We start from the raw sequence: 12,631 nt of genomic DNA, 5'->3' as shown, positions 1-12,631 counted from the left end.
AAGTCCTATTTTATGCCTGGTGCTCAAGTGTGATTATTAATAGCTCCCTCTTTCACTCTTGGAAGTGTCTTAGATTGGACGATAAATTAGATGACTAGCCTACTCATTTGACATCTCTCCCCAGGAACTCAGCTTCTATGTTTTAGAATAACTGATGGCATTTGGTGCCTCTCAACACTGGTTTAGGCAGCAGAATTATCCAGGGAGCTTGTTAAAAATAGATTTAAAGCCCCAGTCACTCACCTCCCCCCAAAAAACTACAACAGCAGCATTTTTGGAGTAGAACTAAACAATCTGTATTTCGAGAAAGTTCCCAAGTGATTCTCATTGTGTTCTTCTACAGACCTAAGTTTGGGACCTACTCCTCACTGCATTTCTGCTCTACCCCTCCATAGCTGTGTGACCTGGGCAGATTACTTAATTGCTTTAAATCTATTTCCATTGGTGAGAGTAGGCAAACTGCTGTAAAAAGCACTCTGAGAATCTTGGTGGCTTAACACAATATAGATTTATTTCTCAGTCATATCACAAAACAGTGCAGGCTGGAAGGGGGTTCCATCTCAGATGGATACGCAGGTCCAGACTCCTTCCATCGGGCTCCATGCTCTCCTCAGAGTTCTCTGCTAGATTTTCTAAGCCAAGCTGGAAAAGAGAGAGCATGGAGGATTGTGCGGAAGTTTTTATGAGTCAGGCCTAGAATGGCATGCATTACATCCAGCCATAGTCCACTGGACAAAATTCAGTGTCATGGTTGCCCATAACCACAAGGAAAGATAGAAAATTGTCATCTGGTTACATGTTTAGGAGGAAAATGAGTGATCAAATAAACAATTATTCAATCTCTGCCATAGACCCCCAATCTGGTCATCAAATGTTTGTGTAAACTTCCTCTTGTAGGCAATCCAAAGGAGACAACCCCAAAGTCCCTCAAAGCCCCACCCAGTCTCTGCACCCAGATTAAGTCTAGGATCTCCAAGGGCTGCATGGTCCCCTCCATCAACTCTAGATGTGACCTCTTCTAGTCTAGAGATCTGTTACTTTGGATTAAAAAACCAATTTACCTTCTTCCCATTCCCCCTCCTCCATATAAACCCAATATACTATGATGGGTTAGGGGCAGGGTATTCTCAATAGAAACTCTCATTTAGAAAGGGATAGAAGACAGATGTAGCAACATTGGCCCTTATCTAGACAGTCAGTAAGAAGGCTCCCTCCCCTGGGATAGAAGAAGTACTTTAGTTACACTCTAATTCTGCACTCTGGGAAGAACTCCTTTGTCCTTCATTTTCTAGGGCCCCTGGTTTGGCCCTTTGTGGTGTTTTTTCTAGCTAATAATTTCTCTGTCCCTGTCTGAAGTCTGGAGAGCTGGAGTATATGTGCTTATGGAGTTTATGTGCTTGGAGCTTGTATAGGAGTGAGGCAAATCTGGAAGTCCAGGTGTTGTTTTGCACCTTGGAAAGTCCAGGCTCATGATTTCCTTGGCAATACAATGCTTTCAAACACTTCCTAGGTTTCCAGTGTACTTTCCACCAGTCAGTACCACAGGCCAGTAACAACACCCAAAGTTCTTTCCTAGATGTACTCCTCAAGCCTGGTTTCTTCCTCTCCTTCTTCACCTCCATGATTTATTCTCTCTCTCTCTCCTTAACAGTGGCCACCTTGAAGTTGTCCAAAACAAGACGAAGGAAAGACACACACCTAAACTGACTTTTTTGTGAAAGGGCTAAGTCACTCTGTTCAGCTGAGGAATGTTACTAGATTTTTGTCACTCAAGGTCTGTATACATTTTACCTTTTAGGATCAAGAAGCAGTTAATTCTTTCACACCTGATGTCCAAAATTTCTGGACTCCTTCTACGCTCTTCCACTGTGGCTCGTAAACTGGCCAGTTTGTTTAGCTTACCTTTTTTTCTTTTTTCTTTTTTAGGTAGTACCTTGTCAAGGAGAGCTAATAATAGTCATACTCTCACTAACACTCTGTTATTTTCCAGCTATTTCTCCTGGAGCTACAGCTTCAGTGCACATGTAAACTCTGTGCAAATTAAGCGAGGTGACAGTTTTACCAAATGTTTCACCACTGCGTAATGTAGGTTGCCATCTTTCCAGCCTTTGATGTCAGTTTTCTTGGTGTCCATTACTCAACTACTAAGCCAATGTCACATGTTTTGGAGTTTTGTTTTGAAAGACCCCCATACTTCAAGGCATCGATATAAGTGTGCTATCTAATACAACAACCAGAATAAATATTTATTTCTTGCTTATATTGCCAGAGTGTGTTCTATTTCACACATTCATCCTGGGACTCAGGCTTCTTCTTTCTAGTGGTTCTAAGTTTCCCATGGAGTTCCCAGGCCTTGGAGTTTTCTATTGGAGTCTGCCTTCATTCAGTAGGAAGGAAAGAGACAAAGGGTTGGAGGATTGGGTGAGGGGTTTTTATGGGCCAGTAGAGTACACCACTTATCCCCTAGCCTTATCTAACTGCAAGACAGCCTGGGTTGTGAAATTTTTCTGTATCCCAGGGAGAAAAGAGAAGTGGTTTGATAAATAACTGATAATGAAGCAGTCTTTGCATACTTTATCTGTGAAATGGGAATAATAATAATATCTACCTGAATGGATGTTGTGTGAATTACATGAAATAACTAATGTATGTAAAAAACTTAGTCCAGCATCAGGCTCACAGTACATGCACAATATATATTCTTATTTTTAATTATTATCATGCACATTTTCAATGCTGGCTGAAATTAAACATTCTGCATAAGATGTCTCTATCTAACTTGAAATTGTTAAGCTCTCAACTACTCAACTGCTCCGTCATGAAAGAAAATCTACCAAAGGTGAATTCCTGCCTCAGAGATAGGGCTATTCTAGGAAGTTTATAAGTCACAGGCTTTAAAGTCTTTCAATAGAGAGAGTCACACCAGTGAGAACAACCCACAGAAAGTCATTCTACAGAAAGAGCCAGGACAGCAGGCTTCACTGTGGTCCACAGTAAGAGGATAGATGTCAAGAGAAAAGGTACACACTGCGGAAATTCTGAGCTAGAAATTCCACTCAGAGGAGAGATTAATCTTGAGCCCCCAGCTGTGTGCCCAGAATGTGAGCAGAGGGCATGAGAGAACAGACACACCACCATTGCTGTGTACAAAGAGCCTGGGACCTGGACCATTCATTTGTTATGTATTTGGAAGACAATGGTTTGTTTCCCTAGGTCCATCCATGAAAGGCTATTTTGCCCATTAGTCAGTTAATTTAGAAGGATTCAAATAGATGTAATGATAAGAGTTGATAGCCCTGGTTTTCCATTTTAGTTCTTCTACTAGCCAACTGTGTGGCATTTAAAAAAATCATTTTAACCTTCAGATTCTAAGCTTATACCTATTAAATAAAATAATACCGTGGTGGATTTGTATCGTGTCAATTTAGCTAAATTAAAGCTATGTTTCCCAGAATTTCTTTCTCTGCACAGTTCTAGGTTAGCTTGGCCATAAGAGACATTCTGTGCACAATTTGCAAGGCAGAAGTGAAGCAGAAGCCATGTTCATCTCAGGCTCAGGTTTGGTGCAAGGCACCAGGCGCTGTTGTAGCTCATGTACTTTGTGACAGCTGATCTGATGGCTCACCTTGATGGTATAGTGTGGCAGCCAGGCCTGTAGCCACTCTATCTCCTGCTGAATCTTCCTTCAGCCTCTCCAGCAACTGAGTCATGTGCTTGTTTAGCTTTGTGATGAAAGGTCCCAGTTTCTCCTGCAGATCGTGCATCATCATGGATGAAGGCTTCGAAGGAGTTTAAGACCCCTGCAGGTTCCAGTCTGTCCTTTGGTTCCAGCTTAGCCTTAAGGGTTTCAGATTGTCTTTGTTCTTCTCCACTTCATGTCTCGCTTTTCTTCTTGTATTAACTATCTGTTGCTGGACAACAAAGGACCCTAGATAAGAAGTTTGAGACAACAAAATTTATAATTTCACATGGATTCTTAGGGCCAGAAATCTGAGAGAGGCCTAGTGGGTGATTATGGCTCAAGGTCTCTCATGAGGTCTTGGTCAAATTCTTGGACAGGGCTGTGGACTTACTTGGGCCCGGAGAACCCACTTCCAAGCTCCCCCAGTGTTTGCTAGCTGGCTTGTGTTCCTCGCTGGCTGTTGGCCAGAGATTTTTGTTCCTTGTCACGTGGGTCTCTCCACAGCATTGCTCCAATGAGTCAGGTGGCTTCTCCCGGAATGAGTGATCTGAGAGAGAGAGAGAGAGACAGAGAAAGAGCAAAAGAGAGTGACCAAAACAGAAGTCACAATTTATCTTACAACTCAATCTCAGAAGTGACATGCCATCACTTCTGCTGTATCTGTCGGTCACACAGATTGCTACTGGTACCATATGAGGGGACTACACAAGGGTGTAAATACCAGGAAGCAGGAATCACTGGGGCCATCATAGAGGCTGACAGCCACAGTTTCCTAACCCTTGCCCTACTCACTTCAGGACCCAGCACCAGATGAAAACAAAACAAAACAAAACAAAAACAAACAAAAAACAGTCACACATACATTGTTTAACCAGATCCTACAATTGCATAAGGCTAAATCCCCATAAAAATTCCTTATTCTGTGTGGCTCCTAGTGGTCCTGCCTGACTTAATACAAGTATCAAGTATGTCTGACTTAATACAAGTATCCCTAACTGATACAAGTATCTACTTCACAAGATTCTTGTGAAAATGAATTAATAGGCTGGGCACAGTGGCTCACGCCTGTAATCCTAGCACTTTGAGAGGCCAAGGCAGGCAGATCACTTGAGGTCAGGAGTTCAAGACCAGCCCGGCCAACATGGTGAAACTCCATGTTTACCAAAAAAAATAAAAAATAAAAAATTATCTGGGTGTGGTGGTGGGCACCTGTAATCCCAGCTACTCAGGAGGCTGAGGCAGGAGAATTGCTTGAACCCAGGAGATGGAGGTTGCAGTGAGCTGAGAGATCGTGCCACTGCATCCCAGCCTGGGCAACAGAGCGAGACTGTCTCAAAAAAAAAAAAAAAAAAAAGAAAAAGAAAAAGAAAAAGAAAAAAAGAAAGAAAATGTGTTAATAATGTACATTCTTATATTCCAGAAATATAAATTGTTACTATTATTAGACTCCAGCCACCACATATAACCATATCTGTGGGAAAATACATCAAAGTTTCCAACTTGGGATGCTAGGAACACATGTCCTCCCCTTCCTATTAAAAGATCTATTTCCCAAAGTAGAGTGGCTGAGAGTGGAGGAAACTTAGGGCCAGAACTTTATGTGATATGAGTTTTGAGGTCCATGGCTTCTTTCAATAGAATCCACAGAAATACTTCCTTGGCCAGGCTGATTCCCAGGCACCTGCTTGATTTTCTTTTATTTTCACCAGTTGAAAAACAGGACACGAGAACTCTAGAAGCGCAGAGCCTGCAGAGGTCTGTGATCACTAGTGCCACTCTGGTTTTCCTGTTCATGAGTCTCAGGCTAGCCGGGGGGCAGACCGCCTCTGATGATAGTGCTCAATAGAGAAAACAGTATGGCACTTCCTCAAAAAATTAAACATAGGACTACCATGTTATCCAGCCACTACTGAGTATTTATCCAAGAGAACTGAAAGCAGGATCTCAAAGGGATATTAGCACTCCCATGTTCATTGCAGCACTATTATTACACTTAAAAATTTTTAACCATTCCTTTGTTTAAAAAAATATATTAAATAATACAGAATATGAATGAATCTACCTCATTCACCCAAAAATAACACTGTAATAATACAATTTAATATTTTCTGAGTACTTACTAAGTCCTACTCCCTATGCTAAACGCTTTACGTATATTATCTTAACTACTCTTTATAACAATCCAATTAAATAGTAACTGTTCTTGACTTTATTTTACAGCTAAGGAATCTGAGACTTGCCCAAAGTCACTTAGTTAAAATGCTAGGGCCTGGGTCAAGCCTGGCTGTTGGCTCCCTCAGAGCTCTGTTCTAACCATGTACATTCCTGCCTCATAGTGGAATGCCTGACGAATGTGAAACAAGCAACCCCCACCCAGGCCAGGAGAAGAACCTGCCTTCTATTGACCAATGCACAATCCAATCCCAGGGACCAGTCCTTCCCGATAACCACACTCAACCAGTTCACTCTGGTTCACTTCTCTACCTTTTTGGCTATAATCACTGAGGACCACGCCTTAACTACCTCAATGTCTAAAAGGCTGTGACCCAGAACCTCACCCATTAACCTATATAAACACGACATTGTTTTTCAGGAAATCCTTTGACATTCAGGTCATTACTAGGTGAGGGTCTCTCTCTCTCTCTCTCACACACACACACACACACACACACACACGCACACCCCTGCAGTGTTTTTTCTGACCTTTTTGTCATCATAATTACTAATTTCAATTCTTAATACAACTTGGTATCCTCCAACAATCTCTGAGAAGTTGCTGTTGTTTTGTTGTTTTATTTTATAACCCCTCCTCAAAAATCTTTATTTTAGACTTTGAACCTCATACTACTTTCTTTTTAAAAACATTCTTAATTTATTAAAATTATCATTTCCAATACATCTTCAAAGCATTTCCTTTTCAACAGGAAAGTTTACTAAGCAAATATTAAATAAAAGACATTATTATATGAAGAATAAATTGATGTATGTATCCAGATCTCTCCCACGTATAGTCATTAATATCTGGAAAATCTTAAATAAATTGATAATTCTCTCTCCATCTGGGATCAATTAAAACCCAGTGACATCTTCAACTTCCTAGTTGACAAAAATCACCCCATCCTAAGAGGACAACCTTCCCCACTCTCTTTCCCACAAGACTGCTGACTGCCATTGTTATTCTGCCTCTCCAAAATTTCCACATTCGTTGTATGGCAATACATTATTAATAGCCAGGATCTGATGAACTTTAAGTTAACGGGATTGACAGCTTAAAGAAGGCCTTACTTGGGTCTTAAACTTAGAAGACCAAGACTCCACTGTTTTCAGTCTGTGGATAGAATCCATTTCCTCATCATCAACACTGGGACTTATTCAATTAGATTTATATCTATGTAACCCATGGTACATTTTGAATCTTTTGTTTTCTTTTTCTGCAGACTGGGTCCACAGGTGAGCTTTTATAGGAAGAGGAGCCGTCTCTTCAGGAATGAGATGAATCTCTTTCACTCATGATCCCAGGAGCAAAGGTGGGACTAGGTGCCAAAAGAGGAGTTGGTAGAGTTGATCTGGAAAGACACAACAGCATTATAAAAAGCAGATTATTGTGAAGCAAATCAAACTTGAGCTTCAGGGCCTCTCACTTGCTTTGGCTGCTTTCAAGTTTCTGAGAGGGACCCTAGCAATTTTTATTTGTCCACTTGTAACATTTTTCTTAAAGATTAACCTCCTCTCCAATGTTATAAGATTTAGCCCCCAAATCTGTATGCATTCTTAGGTATTGCACTCCACACTAGAAAGAAAAAGAAACCCCTTGCAAGGGGAGGTAGTTCTCTTGCATAGTCAGAATTGGAGTCAGAATATGTGATCAGAGCCCTGGATGAATGAGGTGGGAGGGAGGGTAGGGGATGCCATCCTGAGAAATCAACCTCCCATGCCTGGCATGGGAGGTCCCCCATACGGATGATAGCCATGACAGAGGACATACTCATAAAGGAGCACCTTATTAAGGCCCTTCATGGAGGACAGTCCCAAGCTGACCTGAGGCAGGAAAAAAAGAGCAGGAGAGCAGCGGCTCTGGCAGTCAGGAGAGAGCCCTGTGGGCCCAGTGGTCATCTCTTGACTCAAAGTCATCTTGTTTCATGGAGTTTCAAAATTTCCAGTAGGTGCCCAGGTGGAGGAGGCTGCATGGCAGGTGCTCTGCCCTCCAGTTTCCACCTGAAAAGCATAGCTCATATCTGTCCTGTATATTGGCGTTCTGAATAAAATTTACGTATGGGAAGAAAATAATTTCATTTCTTTAAAACTCCAAATAAAGCAATGATGTCAGGGTAATACTTCTGAGAGACTGGGAAACACAGAGGCATATTGTAGAACTCAGGTCTGTTGATGCAATTTCCTATTCATCAAATCTTTCTCTAACGTTAAAAGTCCTTATAAGAAAATACTTGAATGTTCTGTAGAGTGTATTTTTCCAGATTTTTGGCTCTAGCTAGTGTGAAAACCTACAGAATATAACTAGGGAATTCTTTCACAAATAGATTATACACAATTGATAAAAATGTGTGGCAATAAGGAAGAAGATGATATTAAGAGCATCCAAAATCAAGATCAGGGGCACATTTTCTATATATATCCTCCCTTTTCTTCTCCTCAGCATACCTGAAGAAGAATTTGAGCCACTTGTTTTCCATTTTCCTTCTTGCCTGTAATCTCCACAGATTTGCAACACTGACAATTGACAGTTCTACAGCAATCACTGCAAGGTTATCCTACTGTACTAATATTTCTTTTAAACGACTGCCAATAAGTTATTATTTGAGTCTCTATCAAAGGGACTGGGATTTTTTTTTTCCAACCTGTTTCTAGCCATGCTTCATTTTCTTTGCCTTCTAGTCTCTGGAAATAATTCCTAAGAAATAAACAATAGAACACACTAAGAAGTAATGAGGAAAATCTGTTCAGAAAAATGTGAATGCATCTTAGAAGTCGAGTCTATAATTAAATATAGCCCGCTGGTTAAGGTTTAGTTTTTTCAGCAGTTTTGGAAAGACATTTGCTAGTAACACAGATGTGCCAAAAGGTTTCTCAAGTAAATATTGACTTCAGTCGATAAAGCCTGACATTTCCTTCAGCTTTTCTGACACTAGTAAGACACTGGCTTCATAATACATGCGTGAAGATGGAAGGGTAAATAAGCTAGCAGATGGCTAATGACCGTGCAGGATAAAAGCAGGGAATAGTCCACAGAGGATAGGACTTTCCCCAAGGCAGTGGTTCTCGAACCTGGGGTGGCATTTGGAAAGTACAGATTCCTGGCCAGGTTCTGACTCAGAAAGTTTGGTAGATTGCCCAGAAATCTGTATACCTTTAAAGTCCCCAGGTACTTTTGATATACAAGCAGATTTGGTGAATCACAGCCCCAAAACTCCTACTACAATTACAACTGTTGGCCCAACACTTACGTCAGTAGAGCTCATGGGGGCCAAGATGGAATAAGACGTGAAGGGCGCATTAACCTTGTGTTCTGCAAAGGAGGTCCTTCAAGGATAGGGTGGAAGCACAAGGCCACTGTGTCCATTTCTTGCATAAATAGTGGAATGTATCCTGCAGGCTGCCAATTTGGCACCCATTTGGAGCATTAAATTCACTTAGCAAGTCAGAAAGGGAGGCTTTTAAAATAACACCATTTTAGTTAGGGTAAATTTCAACTGACCGTGCCCATATCTCTTTATTGTAAACAGCTGTGGTTGCTCAAACACTAACCAAAGCACATAACTACACCTTGTATTTTCAATATCAAGGATCTAAAAGTTCTTTTGAAAATCAATCAATTGACCATCCTTAGGAAATGCCAGCTATAGTCAGAGTCACAGATAAACCACTGGAGTTAATCAGATGTGGGTTTGAACATAGGTTCAACCTCTTGTTGGTCATGACCATGGACACAACCCCTTAGTCCCTGTGCTCCAGTGCTCTGCTCTGTGAAGTGGTGGTAACAATAGTATTTACCATACAGGGTTATCATGAATTATAGTAGCATATGGCAAAAGATAAAATTACAACAAATTTAGTTGAAAGATCTCAACTGGCTTTATATAAAATTCTAGAATCAGGTGACACTTCATTCCATAAAATAGAAAAAGTGTTCCAATGAGCTGAACAAAGAGGTTGGCTTATAGACCCAGAAGGACTGAAGAAAGCGGAAACAAAGAACTAAAAGTGGATTGGTCATTTCAAAGTGACTTTCCATGACTGTCCATGTTGCACAGAGCAACAGGACAACAAAAAGATGATGACTGGCTGGTTAACATTAGGTTACTTCAGGTTAAAACAGAAGGAACTTCCTTACGCTGATTGAAGGTGGAAACTAGCCTGTTTGGGAAACTGGCTGTTATCTCTTTCCTGATTTCTCCCAAGGTCAGATAACAACTTAGTTTAGGTATGATGACATGAAACTTTAGCATGACTCCATTTTCACTTTTAGTCTGGTTCATGTTGAGGGCTAGTGCAGGAGCTTAGTCCAAAACAATGGCCTTCTATACTTTTTATTTAACACATAATACAAGTAGAGCTCCTAGGTCACTGCCTGGCACATAGTAAGCAATCAAAAGTGACAGCTATTAGAATAAAATAATAATGATTATTATTATATTTGACACATAGCCACATGATAATGATAACTACGGTGGGGCCAATGGAGATTGTTCTTACAACCCACCAAATCCACCTCTGAGGATGTTTTTGTTTGTTTGTCTGAAAACAAATTTTATTTCACTCTTATTTTTAATTTTTGGGGGTATATACTAGGTGTTTACATTTATGGGGTACATGAGATGTTTTGATACAGGCATGCAATGTGTAATCATCACATCATGGAGAGTGGGGTATTCATCTCCTCAAGCATTTATCCTTTGTGTTACAAACAATCCAGGTGTACCCTTTTAGTTACTTTTAAATGTACGATTAAATTATTATTGACTATAGTCACCCTGTGGTGCTATCAAATACTCGGTCTTTTTCATTCTTTCTATTTTTTGGTACCCATTAACCTTTCCCACCCCCCAACACCCCACTATGCTTCACAGCTTCTGGTAACCATCCTTCTACTCTCTAGATCCATGAGTTCAATTGTTGTGATTTTTAGATGCCACAAATAAGTGAGAACATGTGAGGTTTGTCTTTCTGTGCCTGGCTTATTTCATTTAACACAATGATCTCCAGTTCCACCCATGCTGTTGTGAATGACAGGATCTCATTCTTTTTTGTGGCTGAATAGAGCTCCATTTGTATATATATCACATTTTCTTTATCCATTCATCTGTTGATGGACACTTAGGTTGTTTTCAAATTTTGGCTATTGTGATCAGTGCTGCAACAAACATGGGAGTGCAGGTATCTCTTCAATACACTGATTTCCTTTCTTTTGGGTATATACCCAGTAGCGGGATTGCTGGATCATATGATAGCTCTATTTTTACTCCTCTGAGAATTTAAGAAGTAATTAGACATGGTGCTCTTCAGTGTTAAGTTTATTTAAGACAGTTTGTGAAATAACTTCGGGCAGAGAGGGAGCCATCAGCTCTCCCTCAACTTAATAAAGCTAATGGAAGTATTTCACAAGAAAGAGAGTCAAAGCTACAACAATAGGAGGAATAACAACTTCCCCTGCAGACTAAAAGGAGGGAAGTTGGAAAGAAATTGATCTTCATTGTGGTGTTTGATTTGCAATACATTCAAGGAAACTAGCCAGTCTGGAGAAGAAGTCCACTAGTTTCCACCTCTCCATTCATGGGTCAGATCATAAGGGACAGGCAGACATAGGGCAGGCAGACATGTCGCACCATGCCACCATTAACATTCAGTGATAAAGATCATGAAATGTACAATACCTGAGAGAAGACCTGGAATTTATTTTCCATAAGGAAGGTATCCTGAGGGAACGTGGGGAGGATTGAAAGGGCAAGGACCCTTAGAAGTAGGAGGTAAATAGAGATTTTAGGAACAAGAGAAATCTGCAAGGTACCCTCAAATTGCCTGGGAAACATGAAGGTAATGTAGGCCTAGGCAGATGAGACCTGGCACCTTGTGTGATCCAGAGGGGCCATAGAAATAACGTGGGAGAAATGCTAGTTCTTCCTCCATCCTCTTTCCCACTCTATGCAACTTTGGAATGACCATTTAAAGACCTTCATTAGAAAGGTGCAGAGGCACACACAGACTCAAAATAAAGGGATGGAGGAAGATCTATCAAGCAACTGGAAAACAAAAAAAGGCAGGGGTTGCAATCCTAGTCTCTGATAAAATAGACTTTAAACCAACAAAGATCAAAAGAGACAAAGAAGGCCATTACATAATGGTAAAGGGATCAATTCAACAAGAAGAGCTAACTATCCTAAATATATATGCACCCAACACAGGAGCACCCAGATTCATAAAGCAAGTCCTCAGTGACCTACAAAGGGACTTAAACTCCCACACAATAATAATGGGAGATTTTAACACCCCACTGTCAACATTAGACAGATCAACGAGACAGAAAGTTAACAAGGATATCCAGGAATTGAACTCAGCTCTACATAAAGTGGACCTAATAGACATCTACAGAACTCTCCACCCCAAGTCAACAGAATATACATTTTTTTCAGCACCACACCACACCTATTCCAAAATTGACCACATAGTTGGAAGTAAAGCTCTCCTCAGCAAATGTAAAAGAACAGAAATTATAACAAACTGTCTCTCAGACCACAGTGCAATCAAACTAGAACTCAGGATTAAGAAACTCACTCAAAACCGCTCAACTACATGGAAACTGAACAACCTGCTCCTGAATGACTATTGGGTACATAATGAAATGAAGGCAGAAATAAAGATGTTCTTTGAAACCAACGAGAACAAAGACACAACATACCAGAATCTCTGGGACACATTCAAAGCAGTGTGTAGAGG

The 12,631-nt window shown here is 40.6% G+C and overlaps 1 long non-coding RNA gene across 1 annotated transcript; it reads right to left on the bottom strand.

Moving 5' to 3' along the window:
* Nucleotides 1-586: 586 nt before the first annotated feature.
* Nucleotides 587-7,232, bottom strand: LOC129458926 (uncharacterized). The gene is made up of 4 exons (XR_008649773.2): nt 6,968-7,232; nt 4,074-4,229; nt 3,626-3,928; nt 587-642 (listed from the first exon to the last, which is right to left on the bottom strand). It is a non-coding gene; the product is annotated as an uncharacterized lncRNA (long non-coding RNA).
* Between the last annotated feature and the right edge of the window lie 5,399 nt (nt 7,233-12,631).

This window comes from Symphalangus syndactylus, chromosome 19 (assembly GCF_028878055.3).
Source record: "Symphalangus syndactylus isolate Jambi chromosome 19, NHGRI_mSymSyn1-v2.1_pri, whole genome shotgun sequence".
NCBI classification, from domain to species: Eukaryota; Metazoa; Chordata; class Mammalia; order Primates; family Hylobatidae; genus Symphalangus; species Symphalangus syndactylus.
Note: the sequence above shows the minus strand (reverse complement) of the source record. Positions and strands in the feature narration are given on the sequence as shown.